General features: G+C 44.7%; 1 protein-coding gene across 4 annotated transcripts in view; it reads left to right on the top strand.

Annotated features, from left to right (window-relative positions):
• Positions 1–19,868, top strand: part of usp47 (ubiquitin specific peptidase 47) — a 196,550-nt gene that overhangs the window by 35,855 nt on the left and 140,827 nt on the right. The gene's annotated exons all lie outside the window — the stretch shown is intronic.

The raw sequence follows: 19,868 nt of genomic DNA, 5'->3' as shown, positions 1-19,868 counted from the left end.
TGTGGTTTGTGACTGATATAAGTTGTTAACAGATGAAAATTGAATGTGTGTGTACCAAATTGGAATAACTAAAAACACTCCTTAAAGTGCAAAGCTTATGAATTGCTCTGTTTTTTTTTAAATGTTACGTTTTGTAAGCTTTGATGCTTGCTTAGTACATTAATGCTTTAAGTATCTCGTGTTTCTTCTTGGTTCCCCACAATTCACGTTTCTGCGATGCACGTTTTTTAATTGATGCAATTGTTGACGAAATGATTTGCAAAGTTGAATTTTAAAATGGGCACTGCAGTTTGCGACTTTGTGCAATCGTGACTGACCGGTTTGGTCACTTGGTTTAATGGGAATAAACACCTGCTGGTAGAGATGAAAAGGTTTGACAGTTGTGGCATATATTGCAATGAGCTGGAATGCTCCAGGGGCACAGTGTTCACGTTACTTAGAGTTCTCCTAGAGAGCAGTAATTAGCGGTAATACAGCTGTTAGGTAATTGGATCTGCAGATCGGGAAATTAACTCGTCAATTCGAAAATATGCAAGTATATATTTTGAGTGCTTTTGTTTTTATATTACTAAATTAAAAATTTTCAATTAGAATATTTTATTCAAAGTCTCCTCACTCATCACTTTATTTGCTCAATGGTTGTCCTTCATTTATTCTCAACATTTTAATTCCGTAGTGAAATTTGTTAGGCTTATTAACTATTTTTGTTGTCCTTCCCAATTATTGCGCTTTGAGGTAGCGACCCTTGGCTTTCTCGCCGTTATTTGTCAACAGTGTCGAATACACTTTGGGGAAACCACAGAACTCCTGCGGAATTGAGATGCCACTGCTACTGAGAATTGGCGTTGGCCTCTGCCGCGCCCATGTCTGTGTTGTGGCTTAATGCACTGCCTTTGGCCAGCCTGACGTGTGACTGTAGATGTAGCCTTGATTGCCACAATTGCTGTCCTGGTTCGACTAGTGATCTCCCTGCCCCACTGCTACTTATTCTCAGTCTTCTGGTTGTTCCTTCTTGGTTAATAACAATGAAGTGAAAATTCTCTGTTCTGAATAAACCTTATCAGTTGGACCCATGTAATAATGTGATCTATATTTTGCTATTATTCCTTCCGCTACGTTAGCTTTCCAACTAAACCAATCTTTCTGGGAGTTAGCAAGCTCATTTCGAGCTACTGAATGTTTGTACGAACAATGATGGACAGGTAAAGACCCTCGGATCCATCCAGCCTGTTCCACACATAAGAACATAAGAAATAGGAGCAAGAGTCGGCCATTCGGCCCCTGGAGCCAGCTCCACCATTCAATATCAGGGTTGATCTTCTACTTCAACTCCACTTTCCCGATATCCCTTGATTCCCTTAATATCCACACAACTATGATGCCATGAACTCTCCACCCCACCTAATACCATGTGACCTCCTGCAAGAGGCCATAAAAAGATGAAAAACCCAGGCCAATTGGGGGGGAAAATATCTTGGAAATTCCTTTCTGACCCCCATTGGCGATCAAAACTAGTCCGGGAGCTTTCGCTGGACATGAATTCCTTGCGGTACCTACCTTCTACGGCCCCAAGTTTCCACATGATTTGCTCCTGATTTTTAGGAGCAACTGGTGTAGAACGGAGTATCTTAGAAATCGGAATTCTCGGCATTTAGTTTTGCTCCAGTTCTAGTCAGTTAGAACAGTTTCACTTTGGAACAGAATTTCTTTTTCAAAAGGGGGCGTGTCCGGCCACTTACGCCTGTTTTCAAAGTTTCGTCAGTGAAAACTTACTCCAAACTAACTTAGAATGGAGTAAGTGAAGATTTTTGTACACACAAAAAAACCTTGTCTACACTTTAGAAAATTAGGCGTAGGTTACAAATCAGGCGAAGGGAATGGGGGGGGAGGGGGTTTAAAGGGAAGTTTACAAACATTAAACACTTCAGTTTTACAAATAAAGAGCCATCATCAATAATAAATGATAAATACATCAATAAATCAACCAATAAATCAATCACAAAATTAATAAGAAATAATTTTTAAAAAATCAATAAATAAAACATTTTCTACTTACCGACTGCAGCACCGGGAGCCCTCCAACAGCGTGCTGGGATGCCCCCCCCCCCCCCCCCCCCCCCCCACAGTGTGTCTCTGTCAGTGTCTCTATCTCTCTGTCTGTCTGTGTGTCTCTCATTCTCTGTCTGTCAGTGTCTGTGTTTCTGACAGCGAGGGGAGGGGGAGGGGGGGGGGGTAGAGGGAGAGAGGGGGTGGAACAGAGGGAAAGAAGGGGGGGGGAAGGAGATTGGGGGGGGGGGGAAAGGAGAAGGGGGAGGGAGGCTGAACGGGCCGGGCCCGAGACTTCGGGCAGGGCCCGTCCCCAGCACCAGATTTACAGGTAGGTGGCGTTGGGTCGGGTCGGGGGGCTGCTGGGAAGGAAGTCGGTTCAGGTCGAGGGGGGGGGGGGTGTCAGGTTGGATCCGGGTGGGAGGGGTGGGTTGCGGGAGTCGGGTCGGTGTCCGGTCCGGAGGGGGGGAAGCGGGAGTCGGGTCGGGTCCAGTCCGGGGGATCGGGGCGGGGGAGAAGTGGGAGTCGGGTCGGTGTCCGGTCCGGAGGCGGGAAGCGGGAGTCGAGTCGGGTCGGGAGGAAGCAGGAGCTGGCCATGGGAGAGGAGTCTTATTCACACAGCCCCAGTGAGGCCATTCGGCCAGGGCTAGGGGCTGTGTGCTTCGGCCCCTCCCACACAATTTTGGGCGCCTGGAGCTACTGCACATGCGCGCTAGGTCCCGGCACTGTTTTCAGCGCAGGGACCTGGCTCCGCCCCCTACAGCTCCTGCTGCGCTGCGCCGAGGGCCAGAGGACCTGCAGGGAGCTGGAGAATCTGGAGGTTTTTTTTAGGCACACTTTGTGGCGTGAAAAACGGGCGTCCAGGTCGGGACTGCGCCGTTCTAGGCGCGGCTCGAAACTTGGGCCCTACAAGAGGTGATCGCCACCCCAGCCAGAAATGGGTCAAGCTCTCGTTTGAAGGAATTCAGCAAATCAGCATCCACCTAATATATATATTGAAAATATATATATTATATATCTTCTATGACCTTAAAGCAGAAAATCATGGTCCTGATGACTTGAGGAATATTTTGTTTGGTTGCCAAGAAATGTTAAGTTGTATTTTAAAATTGTCTGCCTATCCCATAATCCATTCCAGTAAATCACATCAAGCCACTAAATCCCCATTATGTGGTATTTTATATTGGATCAACAAAGCTTTTAAATGTACTTCTTTTAAATGCATGCTGAATTTGAGTTTAATCAGCTGATGATAAAAGTTTGAAATGGCAGTTGGAAAAAAATCAGTATTATGGCTAAAGGATGGAGTATTGATGGAAATGAAGTCCATATTTTTACTAATAGATGAGATTTATATTCATGGTGCATCAAGGGTGCATTTGCACTGTAACTAGTGTCGCTATGAAGAGTTTTTCTTCACATTGATGCTGCAGTTGTAGTGTAATGCAGTATGGGGATCTGAGCTGACACAGGAACAAATGCAGTGTGGGGATCTGAGCTGATGGGGATGAGGCAGAGAAAGACACTGGATGACAGAGTCTTGCTCCACTTTGCATACAATCAGTTTGGGCCTTCACATCTGATTTACACTCCAAGTCTAGTGTGGCGCAAAGTGGTTTCGACTTTGCACCGGCGCTACACTTGCGGAGTGTGAATGCACTGTAGTTTTAGGTGTCATTTTTTTTAAAGCTATAAAGTCGGGAGAGTAATCGGGCAGTATGATGCCGAGTGTTTGTGGTAGCCTCATGGTGCCTTGGACCACATAATGCTTAAATCCACTTTCCCATTAAATTGTGTATATCCCGTGCTCATGCTAATATATCTTGAGGATCCAGTTTAGGATTTTCCACCAGTGAGTAAGCATTGCTCAGAACAACCCCTTCCAAACCTCCAGATCTGCAAAGTTCAAACAGATCAGGAGACGAGAATCACGGCCACAATGAGGATTGAGTTTGTTGGGCTTCAAAAACATCACTAAAACAGATGATCTGGTCATCTGTATGGGTAGAGCTGCGGAATACCAAAGGGCAGAAAACGCTCGTGGGAGTTGTGTACAGACCACCAAACAGTAGTAATGAGATTGGGGACAGCATCAATCAGGAAATTAGGGATGCGGGCAATAAAAGTACAGCAGCTATCATGGGCGAATTTAATCTACATATAGATTGGGCTAATCAAACTGGTAGCAATACGATGGAGGAGGATTTCCTGGAATGTAGTAGAGATGGTTTTCTGGACCAATATGTCGAGGAACCAACTATAGGACTGTGTAATAAGAAAGGACTAATTAACAATCATCTTGTTCGAGGCCCCTTGGGGAAGAGTGACTATATTTGGTAGAATTCTTTATTAAGATGGAGAGTGACACAGTTAATTCAGAGACAAGGGTCCTGAACTTAAAAGAAAGGTAACTTCGATGGTATGAGACGTGAATTGGCAAGAATAGACTGGCGAATGATACTTAAAGGGTTGACGGTAGATAGGCAATGGCAGACATTTAAAGGTCACATGGATGAACTTCAACAATTTTACATCCCTGTCTGGAGTAAAAACAAAATGGTGAACGTGGCTCAACCGTGGCTAACGAGGGAAATTAGGGATAGTGTTAAATCCAAGGAAGAAACATATAAATTGGTCAGAAAAAGGCAGCAAACCTGAGGACTGGGAGAAATTTAGAATTCAGCAGAGGAGGACAAAGGGTTTAATTAGGAGGGGAAAATAGAGTATGAGACGAAGCTGAGAACATAAAAACTGACTGCAAAAGCTTCTATAGATATGTGAAGAGAAAAGGATTAGTGAAGACAAACGAAGGTCCCTTGCAGTCAGAATCAGGTTAATTTATAAAGGGGAACAAAGAAATGGCAGACCAATTGAACAAATACTTCGGTTCTGTCTTCACGAAGGAAGACACAAATAACCTTCCGGGAATACTAGGGGACCGAGGGTCTAGCGCGAAGGTGGAACTGAAGGAAATCCTTATTAGTCAGGAAATTGTGTTAGGGAAGTTGATGGGACTGAAGGTCGATAAATCCCCAGGGCCTGATAGTCTGCACCCCAGAGTACTTAAGGAAGTAGCCCTAGAAATTGTGGATGCATTGGTAATCATTTTCCAACAGTCTATCGACTCTGGATCAGTCCCTATGGACTGGAGGGTAGCTAATGTAATACCACTATTTTAAGAAAGGAGGGAGAGAGAAAATGGGGAATTATAGACCGGTTAGCCTGACATCAGTAGTGGGAAAAATGTTGGAATCAATTATTGAAGATGAAATAGCAGCGCATTTGGAAAGCAGCGACAGGATTGGTCCAAGTCAGCATGGATTTATGAAAGGGAGATCGTGCTTGACAAATCTTCTAGAATTTTTTGAGGATGTAACTAGTAGAGTGGACAAGGGAGAAGCAGTGGATGTGGTGTATTTGGACTTTCAAAAGGTTTTTGTCAAGGTCCCACACAAGAGATTGATGTGCAAAATTAAAGCGCATAGTATTGGGGGTAATGTATTGATGTGGATAGAGAACTGGTTGGCAGTCAGGAAGCATAGAGTCGGGATAAATGGGTCCTTTTCAGAATGGCAGGCAGTGACTCGTGGGGTGCCGCAGGGCTCAGTGCTGGGGCCCCAGCGATTTACAATATACATCAATGATTTAGATGAAGGAATTGAGTGTAATATCTCCAATTTGCAGATAACACTAAACTGGGTGGCGGTGTGGGCTGTGAGGAGGATGCTAAGAGGCTGCAGGGTGACTTGGACAAGTTAGGTGAGTGGGCAAATACATGGCAGATGCAGTATAATGTGGATAAATGTGAAGTTATCCACTTGGGTGGCAAAAATACGAAGGCAGAATATTACCTAATAGCGACAGATTAGGAAAAGGGGAGGTGCAATAAGACTTTGGTGTCATGGTACATCAGTCATTGAAAGTTGGCATGCAGGTACAGCAGGCGGTGAAGAAGGTAAATGGCATGTTGACCTTCATAGCTAGGGGATTTGAGTCTTTGAGCATGGAGGTCTTACTGCAGTTGTACAGGGCCTTGGTGAGGCTTCACCTGGAATATCGTGTTCAGTTTTGGTCTCCTACTCTGAGGAAGGACATTCTTGCTATTGAGGGAGTGCAGTGAAGGTTCACCAGATTGATTTCACGGGATGGCAGGACTGACGTCTGAGGAGAGACGTCAGTTTCTACAGACTGGGCCTGTATTCACTGGAGTTTAGAAGGATGAGAGGGGATCTCATAGAAACATATAAAATTCTGACGGAACTGGACAGGTTAGATGCAGGAAGAATGTTCCCGATGTTGGGGAAGTCCAGAACCAGTCTAAGGATAAGGGGTAAGCCATTTAGGACCGAGATGAGGAGAAACTTCTTCACTCAGAGTTGTTAACCTGTGGAATTCTCTACCGCAGAGAGCTGGTTAGATATATTCAAGAGGGAGTTAGATATGGCCCTTATGTCTAAAGGGATCAAAGGATATGGAGAGAAAGCAGAAAAGGGGTACTGAGATGAATGATCAGCCATGATCTGCTTGAAGGGCCGAATGGCCTATTCCTGCACCTATTTTCTATGTTTCTATGTTTCTATTATCACATTGCTACTTGTGGAAGCTTGTTGTGTGCAAGTTGGCTGCCGCGTTTCCTCTATTACAACGGGACTGCTCTTCAAAAGTACGTAATTGGCTGCAAAGTGCTTTGGGATGTCAAGAGGTGGTGAAAAATGTTATGGAAATGCAAATTCTTTTTCCACAGCCAAATTGCCAGGGCTCAAGGCGGAAAACCCTGCTTTAATGCTCCGTACCGTGGCAGTGAGGGCTGCAAGGTTAATTTGCCCTGTGTTGCCATCCTCCTGTGGGAGGTGCCGAGTGAAGGGCAGTCCGTGAGAAGGTTAATCACCCAGTAAGGACTTGTACTGTGCAGTTTAAAGTGAAATTGAGAGATGCGGAAGAACTGTTGAAGGACTGTGCATCTCGATAGTAAACCAGGACAAGATCCAAGAACAGTTAGAGTGCCATTGTAGGAAACATCTTCTCAAACAAGTAGGCGAAACATTCACTGGGGAAAGATCAGCCTCTTTATAACCTAGTCATACCTGCTGAAACCCTTTTCAACAGATGTGAATAAGTGGAATTGAAACAGATAAAATAGACCAGAGAGATAAATACAGGAATCTAATCTGACTTTGTTGAATCTCTTATAATTATTAGCATTGGTCAAACACGCAGTAGGAATTGAAAGCACAGCTCTCATACTGCATGTTAGTTGTAACTGCAGATATCCTAGCAGCTGGGGCACCAGCATATTTCCCTTTGTACCTTGAAAGAAGCTGTTAATTCTTTAGGGAAAAGGATTTATTTTTGTACTTAAAGGCCATTCAAGCTGGCACAGGCTTTCTGTGCTTGAAGCCTCTATGGGCCCAAATTTGGCCTACCCGTTTTTTTTTTTGGCGCACTCATGTGAGATGCGCCGCCTTCCTACGATCCAATCGGCGCCTAAAAGATGTCTCCAGATTCTGGCCCCTCTGCTGACTCTCCCGGAGCTTAGCACAGCGTGGCGAGTCCATTGGGGGGAGGAGCTAGGGCCCTGTGCCTAAAAGTATGCCGGCAGCTGTCCGCATGCGCAGTAGAGCGTTTGCGCATGTGCAGTAGCTCTTCCCATGATTATTATGATGATGCCTGCAGCATGGGACCCAACGTGTACCGCCCCTATCCCGGGCCGAGTGGCCTGCTGCACAGGCCAGCTGCTGCCTTCCCGCGCTGAGGGCTACAAGAAACAGGTTGGTGCGGGGAGACTTTTGATTGGTTGGGGGTGTGTGAAAGAGTAGAGTTTTGATGGGGTGGGGGGGTTAACTATGTAGCTAGTTATTTTAATCAGCTTACTCAAGACTTTCCTTAACCCTGTTGATGAAAATACTTTCCTATGAGCAGGAGGTACTTCTATTTTTTATTTGGATATTTTGAAAAAATTATGTAAATATGTTTTGTCTCTTTACTACTTTAGTTTTGTAGTTTAAGCTTCCATGAATGCTTCTGTTGTATTGTAAATTAACTTTGCGAAGTTTGTCAGTCCTGTATAGCTGTTTGATCCTGTTCACAATCTTTAGTCAAGTCATTAGGTACCTACCTGTGCTGATTTCTTAACTCTCCGCAACGGTTTTCTGTGCGGCCACAAGTGGCCACATACGCTGGCCTAAGTTAGTTTGGAGCAACTATTAGCTGTTCAAACTGGCTTAAATGGCCAAAACAGGCGTAGGTGGCTGGTAATGCCCCCTTTTGGGGAAAAAAAATGAAACAAAAAAAAATCCTAACTAACTCACTTACACTGGCGCAAATTGAATGTGCAGAATGGGGATTTTTAAGATACTCCAGAAAAATCAAGTTGCTCCAAAAAAAACTGAGCAACTCCTGGGCAAATTTGGGCCCATTAAAGCATCCATCCTGCTGTATCTTTTTGGCCCTCTTAATAAAAAGCTGCAGACTGACTATTTTAGTTTCCTCCCGGCTCCAGTATAAATTGCAGATCCGTCTACTTGTGGAATGGAGAATCTCTCTTGCCTGTTTCACTCGACTGATTCACTAGACTGATTCCTTGGATGAGGGAATTGTTCTATGACGAGAGATTGAGTCGACTAGGCCTATATTTCCTGGAGTTTACAAGAATGAGAGGTGATCTCATTGAAATATATAAACATTTTAAGGGGCTTGACAGGAGTAGGTGCTGAGAGGATGTTTCCCCTGGCTGAGGAGTCTACAACCATGGGTCATGGTCTCAGGATAAGGGATCGGCCATTTAGGATTGAGATGAGGAATTTCTTCACTCCGAGGGTGGTGAATATTTGGAATTCCTAATCCCAGAGGGCTGTGAATGCCGAGTGGTTGAGCATATTAATGGCTGAGATCGATAGAATTCTGGATACTAAGGGAATTAAGGGATTATGGGGATAATGCAGGAAGGTGGAGTTGAGGCCAAGTTCCGATCAGCCATGATCTTATTGAATGGTGGAGCAGGCTCGAGTAACCGAATGGCCTACTCCTGTTTCTAGTTCATATGTTCTTAGGATCTTGTGTTTCCTTTTTGAACACTTTTACCAATTCAACATTACAACAGTGACTACAATTCAGAATTATTTTGGCTGTAAAGCGCTTTGAGAACTCCAGTGGTCGTGAAGGTGCTATAAAAATGCAAGTCTTTTTTCAGCAATCACAGTGCTAGGTGCCAGCCTATTCCGCAGATTAATAATGATGGTAAATTAGGTGCTCCTCAAATCACAACTTGTTTTTGGCTTGCTTGGTTTCGAGTTGAGTTCTTCAGTAGGTATTCCCTGGTTCTGGCCGCTGTGGCTCTCCAGCTTCAGCCTTCTGATTTTCTCCCTGCCAGTTGCCTCGGACACCATTCACTGCATAAAGAAACATCAGTCATCAGTTATTTAGCATCGTTAGCTGCTTTTATATTCGTGCGGTTTTAGTTTGGATCCCAGGAGACCAGCGTCTGTGACCCAGCTCCTGACCTTTACACAAAATCTGGTTCCTGTATCCCAGCATCAGCCTTATAGACCCAGCTTTTCATTGATCTAAGATTCTGCAACCATGATCACTCATTGAGCAGAATTGGACAAACTGTACCATGTGGTCTGACCAAGTTACTGTGCAGTTTAAGCATGACTTCCTCTAACATCACCAGTCTCTGCCCCTGCTTCATTCCATCCGCTGCTGAAACCCTCATCCACGCCTTTGTTGCCAGACTCAACTATTCCTGTGCTCTCCTGGCCAGCCTCTCACCTTGCACCCTCATCGAGCTCATCCAAAACGCTGCTGCCCCGTGTCCTAACTTGCACCAAGCCCCGTTTACCCATCACCCCTGTGCTCGCTGACCTACCTTGGCTCCTGTCCGGCAACACTTCTATTTTAAAATTCTCATCCTTGTTTTTAAATCCCTCCATTGCCTTGCCCCTCCGGCCTTATAAAACCCTCTGAGATATCTGCACTCCTTCATTTCTGGCCTCTTGCGCATCCCCTGATTTTAATTGCTCCATCGTTGGTGACCATATCTTCAGCTCTGGTCTGGAATTCCCTCCCTAAACTTTCTGTCTCTTGACCTCTCTCCTCCTTTTAAGACGCTCCTTTAAAACCAACTCTGACCACCTGTCCTAATATCTCCTTATCTGGCTTGGTGTCAAATTCTGTTTGATAATCGCTCCTGTGAAGCGCTTTGGGATGTTTTATACACTAAAGGTGCTATATAAGTGCAAGTTTTATTGCAAGTGTTCTACTGTCTTGGTGCCCAGCATTTAGCTGCTTTGTTTGTGGCTGTGCAGTGTATAGACCTGCTGAGTCCACAAACGTCCCAAGATCGGTGTCAAATTCGACCTGGCTATTTACCCTATTTATAGAGTGCTTACACTGCACATTCTTTCCTCTGTGTAGTATTTTACACTTGTCCATATGAAATTTCATCTGCCACTGTTCCATTCTGTTACATATTTTGACCTGTCTGTCTGGCCTGCCTCCTTAAATTGAATTGCCCCTCCTGTTTTGGTATCGACTAGAATTCACCTAGTTCACATTCAACTTCAAAATCTAAATTGGAAACCATAGTAGTCACATCACCAATCCCTGGGGCACTGTCCGATTTTATCCCTCCCAGTCACCTGCTGCTTCCCAGCTGTCTACCAATTCCTTACTCATCGCCTCGTCTTCATCTTGAGGTGGCTAAAGTGGTTGGAACAAAATCTTCCTGTTTGAATTTGTTGTCATTCACCATATTCCTACAAAGATTTTTTTTTGCACATAATTAGTTTCTAACTTCTGAATGGCCGCTTGGAATTGAATGTGGGGAAGGTGGTTGCTAACAACAAGCACAACTTGTATTTATAGAGGCTCCTTAATGTTGTACAATGTCCCAAGGTGCTTCACAGCATTATTAGATATAATATGACACCGAGCCATATGAAATATTAGGACAGGTGGAGTTAGACTTTAAGGAGTGTCCAACATCACTGTTGCTTGTATTTGCTATTCATGTTAGCCATATAGATCTTAACAGAGTCTTGATCTGTTTCCAATTAGTGAGTTGTTGCGATGAGACATTAAGGCAGCGGTGTCCAGGTCTTATAGCTCTGTGATGCACACCACACAGCCTCACGGGCCATATGATAAGTTTAAATCCATGTTCTCACTTTGCATACATCTCTAGTCTGACATCGGTAGTGGGGAAAATGTTGAAATCAGTTATTAAAGATGTAATAGCGCATTTGGAAAGCAATGATAGGATCGGTCCAAGTCAGCATGGATTTATGAAAGACAAATCAAGCTTGACAAATCTAGAGTTTTTTGAGGATGTAACTAGTAGAGTGGATAAGGGAGAACCAGTGGATGTGGTGTATTTGGACTTTCAAAAGGCTTTTGACAAGGTCCCACACGAGATTAGTGTGCAAAATTAAGGCACATGGGATTGGGGGTAATATATTGATGTGGATAGAGAACTGGTTGGCAGACAGAAAGCAAAGAGTGGGAATAAACAGGTCCTTTTCAGAATGGCAGGCAGTGACTAGTGGGGTGTACCACAAGGTTCAATTCTGGGACCCCAGCTATTTACAATATACATTAATGATTTAGATGAAGGAATTGAATGTAATATCTCCAAATTTGCAGATGACACTAAGCTGGGTGGCAGTGTGGGCTGTGAGGAGGACACCAAGAGGCTGCAGGGGGACTTGGACAGGTTAGGCGAGTGAGCAAATGCATGGCAGATGCAGTATAATGTGGATAAGTGTGAGGTTATTCACTTTGGTGGCAAAAGCAGGAAGGCAGATTATCATCTGAATGGTGACAGATTAGTAAAAGGGGAGGTGCAACAAAACCTGGGTGCCATGGTACATCAGTCATTGAAAGTAGGCATGCAGGTACAGAAGGCAGTAAAAAAAGCAAATGGCATGTTGGCCTTCATAGCAAGAGGATTTGAGTATAGGAGCAGGGAGGTCTTGCTGCAGTTGTACAGGGCGTTGGTGAGACCACACCTTGAGTATTGTGTGCAGTTTTGGTCTCCTAATCTGAGGAAGGACATTCTTGCTATTGAGGGAATGCAGTGAAGGTTCACCAGACTGATTCTTGGGATGGCAGGACTGACATGAAGAAAGACTGGATCGACTAGGCTTATATTCACTGGAATTTAGAAGAATGAGAGAGGATCTCATAAAAGCATATAAAATTCTGATGGGATTGGACAGGTGAGATGCAGGAAGAATGTTCCCGATGTTGGGGAAGTCCAGAACCAGGGGTCACAGTCTAAGGATAAGGGGTAAGCCATATGGGACCGAGATGAGGAGAAACTTTTTCACCCAGAGAATTGTGAACCTATGGAATACCACAGAAAGTTGTTGAGTCCAGTTCGTTGGATATATTCAAAAGGGAGTTAGATGTGGCCCTTACGGCTAAATGGATCAGGGGATATGGAGAGAAGGCTGGAGTGGGGTACTGAAGTTGCATGATCAGCCATGATCATATTGAAGGTGCAGGCTCGAACGGTTGAATGGCCTACTCCTGCACCTATTTTCTATGCTTCCATGTTTCTATGTTTCTAGCTGTGAATGCTAATTCATTTAAGACATGTGAAGATGGTCCTTTCCGAATCTCAACGCCCATGAAATGTAAACCGAGCAAACCAGAGAGTTATAAATGCAACTAAAACTGAGTTACCTTATTGAATCTCATTGAAACGTATAACATTCTTAAGGGACTTGACCGGGTAAGGACGGCAGATTTCCTTCCCTAAAGGATATTAATGAACGAGATGGATTTTTCATGACAATCCTGGGATGGGGGGGATTGTCCTATGAGAAGAGATTGAGTAGACTAGGCCTATATTTCCTAGAGTTTAGAAGAATGAGAAGTGATCTCATTAAACATATAAAATTCTTAAGGGGCTTAACAGGGTAGATGCAGCGAGGATGTTTCCCCCTGGCTAGGGTCACAGTCCCAAAATAAAGGGTTGGCCATTTAGGACAGAGATGAGAAGGAATTTTTTTCACTTAAGTTGTGAAGCTTTGGAATTCTCTACCCCAAAGGTCTGTGGATGCTCATCGTTGCATATAGTCAAGACATATACATTTTTGGACTCTAAGGGAATTGAGGAATATGGACAGCGGGCAGAAAGTGGAGTTGGAGTAGATCAGCCATGATCGTATTGAATGGCGGAGCAGGCTCGAAGGGCCCAATGGACGACTCCTGCTCCTATTTCTTGTGTACTTAAACTTTGTGGGCTGCATATAGGCTGTGTTTTTGTACAAAATGATTGATCTGAGGAGAGGAAGTGATTCCCATGAATTTTAAGAATATTGAGATGAAGGTAAAACCTAAAGTGAGGAAATGATACAAGTTGAACCTCCCTCATCCAGAATTCCCTTATCCTGAACCACCCCTCTTCCAGAACCATTCCCAGCCACCAGGTGGCACATGTGCAGAACTCCGATATGAGCAAATTGAAGTCCTTCCTGGCTGCCGACTCCTGCAATCGCTGGCCTGATCCCGTGATCCACCGCCTCCCCCCCACCATAATCTCTCTGCCGCACTCCCAGCCCCAAGCCAGCCAGCTCTAATATCCCTTTGCTTAGTACCTGTACCACCCAATTTAATGTGACCTCTCCTCATCCAGCAAAATCCCTTATCCAGAACAGGCCAGGTCCCGAAGGTTCCAGATAAGGAAGGTTCAACCTGTATAACATTTTCTGAGAACTTTATGCAAATCTATCCAAGTTTATATTGATGTGATGCTTATTGCTTAGTAAAGAGCCTTTTACCAGTTTCTGTCACAAAGACACTTTCAGTTACTACAGTAGGGGAGACGATAACTGGGGGCCTTCAATAAAAGAAAGCCATCAATAAATCCAGTTGGGAATTCAGGAGAATCAACTTTACCCAGAGAGGGGTGAGAATGTGGGACTCGCTACCACAGGGAGCGGTTGAGATGAATAGTATAGATGCATTTAAGGGGATGCTGGATAAACACATGAAGAAAGGAATAGAAGGATATGGTGATGGGTTGAGATGAAGAGAGAGGAGGCTCGTGTGGAGCAGAAACACCAGCACGGACCAGATGGGCAGAATGGCCTTTTTCTGTGCTGTAGATTCAATGTAAAATAACAGTAAGGTCCTTGTTAAATGATTCCATAAAATTTGAGCTTTATGTACCTAAACTGAGCAAGTTGTGGATTTCTGATGTGATTTGGGAACCCTGTGGTTTTAAATCTTGTTTTCTATCAATATAAGAGTAAAGAAAGTCAACAGATACTGTTAGTTTGCTGATCTACTATAACGGAGGTGCATAAAGTGCTCAAAACTGGTTAATCGTTAGGCTTTTCTTCGGGCCAAGGTGAGGAACATTGCTGTTGGAAAACGAAACACTCTGGATTCAGTGCAAAGTGAGCCTCAACAATGAATGTGCTTTGGCCCCATTTGGAAGTGCATCTGTAGCGTATCCTGCTGTGGCTCCTATTAGATGAGATTATCCATTAGGAGCAGTTTATGCTGTGGCCCCGGACTCAGTGGGAACTGGGATTGAAGCTTGGATCATACAGCCATTCGGCCCAACCAGTCTGTGCTGGTGTTATACTCCATACCAGCGTACGGTAGCACAATGGTTATGTTACTGGACTAATAATCCAGAGGTCTGGACTAATGATCCAGAGACCTGACTTTGTATTCCATCACAGCAGTTGGGGAATTTAAATTCCGTTAATTAAATAAATCTGGAATAAAAAGTTAGTATCAGTAATGGTGACCATGAAATTACAGGATTGTCATAAAAAGCCCATCTGGTTCACTAATATTCTTTAGGGAAGGAAATCTGCCATCCTTACCCGGTCTGTATATGTGACTCCAGACTCTCAGCAATACGGTTGACTCTTAACTGCCCTCTGAAATGGCAGGTCACCACCACCTTCTCAAGGGCAATTAGGGATGGCCAATAAATGCTGGCCTTGCCAGCGACACCCACATCCCATGAATGAATAAATTTTTTTAAAAAGTCTCCTTCCATTCCATAAATGGGTATTCTGTCCTTCAGAATGGTGCCAAGTGTGACTCAGCTGCAAAAGAAAGGTTAGGCAGTGTTCAAAATTGATTCATACAGAAAGTACTTTGCGATAAAACCAAAGTACTGCAAGAGTCGCAGCAGTAGTACCAATTGTACAAATTATTTGTAAAAGGAAAAACCTTGGTGGAAGAACACACGGTTGAGAAGACTTGCACAGTTAGGCATTACTTTTTAAATTTGTTTATGGGGCGCCTGCAAGGCTGAATTTATTGGCACTCCGAGTTCAGAAGATGGTGGGTGGGCCGCTTTTCTCTGAAACATTGCAGTGTCTGGTACTGAGGGTGCTCTCACACTGGTGTCACACTAGAGAATGCAAGGATTTTCACCGTGACAGTAAATAAAGGTGATGAGTATGTGTCTTGCCATAATATTTCTGCTCTAATCTTTCTCGGTGATGGAGGTCACGGGGCTGGAAGGTGTTGTAGGAGTAAGCTTGGTGAGTTCCTGCGGAGAGTATGGTCTGCAGTCACGTGTGGCGGTGGTAAGAGGGTCGGATGCTGAGTTCAGTGGAAGGACGCTGATTAACCAGACTCAGACAAAATGGCTGTAAACTCCCCTTGCCTCGACTATTTAATCATCTTCCCTTCCCCTTTCCCCCCCAACCATCACAACCACACCCATGTGTAAAAAGGGTGCAGAAAAGATTTACGAGAATGATTCCAGGGATGAGAGGCCTTGACCATTATTTTCCAGTCCTCTTTGGATTCAGGCAGGGTACTGGAGGACTGCTAATGTGGTACCCTTGTTTAAGAAAGGAGAAAGGAATAGGCCGAGTAATTACAGGCCTGTCAGCCTAACCTCAGTGGTGGAAAAAATCCTGAAGGACAGGATAAATCTACATTTAGAAAGGGGAGGATTAATCAGGGACATTCAGCACGGATATGTTAAGGGAAGATAGTGTTTGACTAACCTGATTGAATTTTTCGAGGAGGTAACCCAGTAAGTCGATGAGGGTAGTGGGTACGATGTAGTGTATATGGACTTAGCAAAGCTTTTGATAAGGTCCCACGTGGCAGAAGGTAAAAGCCCATCGGATCCAGGGCAAAGTCGCAAGTTTCCAAAATTGGCTTAGAGGTAGGAAGCAAAGGGTAATGGTTGATGGATGTTTTTGTGACTGGAAGGATGTTTCCAGTGGGGTTCCGCAGGGCTCAGTACTGGGTCCCTTGCTTTTTGTGATATACACCAATGATCTAGATTTGAATATAGGGAGTATGATTAAGAAGTTTGTAGATGACACTAAAATTAGCTGTGTGGTTGTTAATGAAGAGGAAAGTCATGGACTGCAGGAGGATATCAATCTACTGGTCAGGTGAGCAGAACAGTGGCAAATGGAATTTAGTTCAGAGAAGTGTGAGGTAATGCATTTGGGGAGGGCTAATAAGGAAAGGGCATACACATTTAGCAGTAGGGCACTTAGAAGGGACCTTGGAATGCTTGTCCACAGATCCCTGAAAGTAGCAGGCCAGGTGGTTAAGAAGGCATACGGAATGCTTGCCTAGCAGGGAGGTTATGCTTAAATTGTATAATACATTGGTTAGGCCACAGCTGGAATACTGCGTGCAGTTCTGGTCACCGTATTATAGGAAGGACGTGATTGCACTGGAGAGGGTGCAGAGGAGATTCATGAGCATGCTGCCTGGAATGGAGAATCATAGCTATAAGGACAGATAGGATAGGCTGGGTTTGTTCTCCTTGGAACAGGGGAGGCTGAGGGGAGACCTCATTGAGGTGTATAAAATTTTGAGGGACCTGGATATAGTGGATAGCAAGGGCCTATTTCCCTTGGTGGAGGGGTCAATTACGAGGAGGCATAGGTTTCGGGTAGTTGATGGAAGGTTTAGAGGGGATTTGAGGTGAAGCTTCTTCACACACAGGGTTGTGGGGTTTGGAACTCTCTGCCTGAAAAGGTAGTAGAGGCAGAAGCCCTCACCACATTTAAAAGGTGCTTGGATGGGCACTTGAAGTGCTGTAACCTGCAGGGTTACGGACCTAGAGCTGGTAAGTGGAATTAAACTGGATAACCTCTTGTTGGCTGGCACAGATACGATGGTAAGTACTTCAGGGAATCGAATATGGCCAGGAGTAGTTTCGATCACCTGGATGGGAGAGGAATTTTTCCAGATTTTTTCCCCAATTGGCCTGGGTTTTTAATTTTTTGCCTCTCCCAGGAGATTGCATGGCTCCGTGTGGGGTGGAGTGTAAAATGTTGCGATGCTTGGGTTGTCACGGTTGTGTGGGGTCGGACTGGTTGAGCCGGATGCTCTTTACCTGTCTGCCATTGTACATTGTTCATGGGTTTATATGTAACCTTCAGAGCTGCTGACTGAGGGCTGTGCGGCTCTTTGTCAGCCGACGCGGACACGATGTGCCAAAATGGCCGCCTCCTGTGCTGTAAATTTCTATGTTTCTATGAGAGATGTCAGTTATATGGATAGACTGGAGAAGCTGGGGTTGTTCTCAGAGCAGAGAAGGTTGAGAGGAGGTTTGATGGAGATGCTCAAAATCATGAGGGGTCTGGACAGAGTAAACAGAGAGAAACTGTTCCCCCATTGGCAGAAGGGTCGAGAACCAGAGGACACAGATTTAAGGCGATTGGCAAAAGAATCAAAGGCGACATGAGGAAAATCTTTTTTTTAATGCAGCGAATGGTTATGATCTGGAATGCGCTGCCTGAAAGGGTGGTGGAGGCAGATTCAATCCTGGCTTTCACAAGGGAGTTGGATAAGAACCTGAAGGAATAAAATTTGCAGGGCTATGGGGAAAGGGTAGGGGAGTGGGACTAGCCGAAGTGCTCTTGCACAGAGCCAGCAAGGGCCGAATGGCCTCCTTCTGCGCTTGTAACTATTCTCCGATTCTAAAGCAGTGAATTATGACGTTGGTGCATCTTTTCATTTTTTTTTAAAAAGAGCTTCTATTTTTGTGAAGTAATGCCGAGTTCACAGGGACACTAATCGGATTTTGCCCCTCCTTTGCTTTCTGCCCCCTAAGCCCCTAATTAGCTTGTGTTCTTCCATCTGCATGCTTTTAACCTACTTTCATACAGAAAATTCCTTCGATGTCGGTAGTGTTTCAGCCTGTGGCGGAGGAGCGGTGGAGGTACGGCAAATGAGGGTACGGGGCCCAGAAGAGCCGAGGGCCCAGGGGCAGCACGGGCCAGCCCACACTGCGATATGTATGTGCACTATGTCCGTGCAGCAGAGCAGGTCTCCAGTCGTCCTAGTTCAACCCTTGCCACAGGATAATGGCCTAGTTCTGTCGAGTCTGTGTGGTGGCTGATGTGCAACGGTCACCACACGTTAAAAAAAATCCACGCACCGGCATCTTCCACCCCTGGAGTTCAGGACTGGAACATCCGGTCCTTCAATGAAACATCTGTGAATTCTTGTGAAAGCAAGTCATCCTTGTTCGAGGGACTGCCTATGATGATGGGATGAGTTCTGACAATTATGCTCGAGAAAAGACGAGTAATCTTGTGGTTTCAAACTGATCGTCATGGCTGTCTTTTCGTGGATGATGAATTTGCCACCTTCACATTCTTCCACAGGTTTCGGGCTGGTCCAGAAAATACTGACTTATAATAGTGAGGCTATAGTAACCTAAACTGCCCTTCAACCATTCGAGATCTTGGTGTCACAACAGCTGCCATTCATGTCCTGTCCTTTTTGGAAAAAAAAAGGATCTCATCTAGTGAAACAGTATTTAGAACCTTAGAATGATACAGCACAGAAGGAGGCCATTCGGCCCATCGTGCCCGTGCCAACTCTCCAATTAGTCCCACTCCCCCTGCTCTTTCCCCACAGCCCTGCAAACTTATCCTCTTCAAGTATGTATCCCATTCCCTTTTGAAAGTTACTGTTGAATCTGCTTCCACCGCCTTTTCAGGCAGCGCGTTCCAGATCACAACAACTCAGTGCATCAGAAAATGTTTTCTCATGTTCTCGTTTGGTGCAACCATAACCCTGAGTAAGTTGGCGGTGGAGCTGATGCTCTCAAAGTAGAGCTGCTGTCAGATGGGCAACGTTTGTACCTTGTAGAGAACAGAGATTCGAGCTTGGCTTCCAGACTCTGGGGCCCGAAGGTTTAAGCATCCAACGATCTTTGTTTTAAACTTGTGTTCTTCTCTTAGCCGCCTTTTGAAAGACAGTGACTCATGCTGGGTTACTATTCCAAGAGCAGCAATGCAGTAGCCATCCAGTACCAAGTCCAAGTGGCCATTTGGTCTGATCATTGAGCTATTCAGCTGCGAGAGCCATCACAAATAAGCTAATTCTGCCCTCCCCTCATTCTCGTCATCTATATCCTGTAATAAGAAAGCTGGTATTTCTCTTCCCTTTCCCCTGCCCTTACTCTTACCCGCTACGGATAATGAGGGGAAGTGGAGTGCCCCATTATTTAGGGCACTTTATTTTCTCACGTGGTCTTGCCAGCACAAAGGTCAGTGCACTCCAGTCAGCTGATTTGTGATGACATCTTTATGGAAACCTTAAATTACTGATTTGATTACTGAGAGTTGGCTACAATTTAATCTCCATTCTGTTCCAGGGAAATGACACACGTATGTAATAGATTTATTTATATACCAGAAATTGGATATATACAAACTTCTGATAATAAGTGCATCAGTAATGCAGAACCTGCAAAGGCAGAAGCATTCAATCTTGCAGCTTTATTTTGGATTGAAATAAATAGAAGGAAAAGAAACCTTGCACTTTGGATCATGGCTGATCTGTACCTCAACTCC

The sequence above is a fragment of the Pristiophorus japonicus genome, chromosome 14, assembly GCF_044704955.1.
Source record: "Pristiophorus japonicus isolate sPriJap1 chromosome 14, sPriJap1.hap1, whole genome shotgun sequence".
NCBI classification, from domain to species: domain Eukaryota; kingdom Metazoa; phylum Chordata; class Chondrichthyes; family Pristiophoridae; genus Pristiophorus; species Pristiophorus japonicus.
The sequence above is the reverse complement of the archived record's forward strand: the minus strand, read 5'-3'. Positions and strand labels throughout refer to the sequence as shown.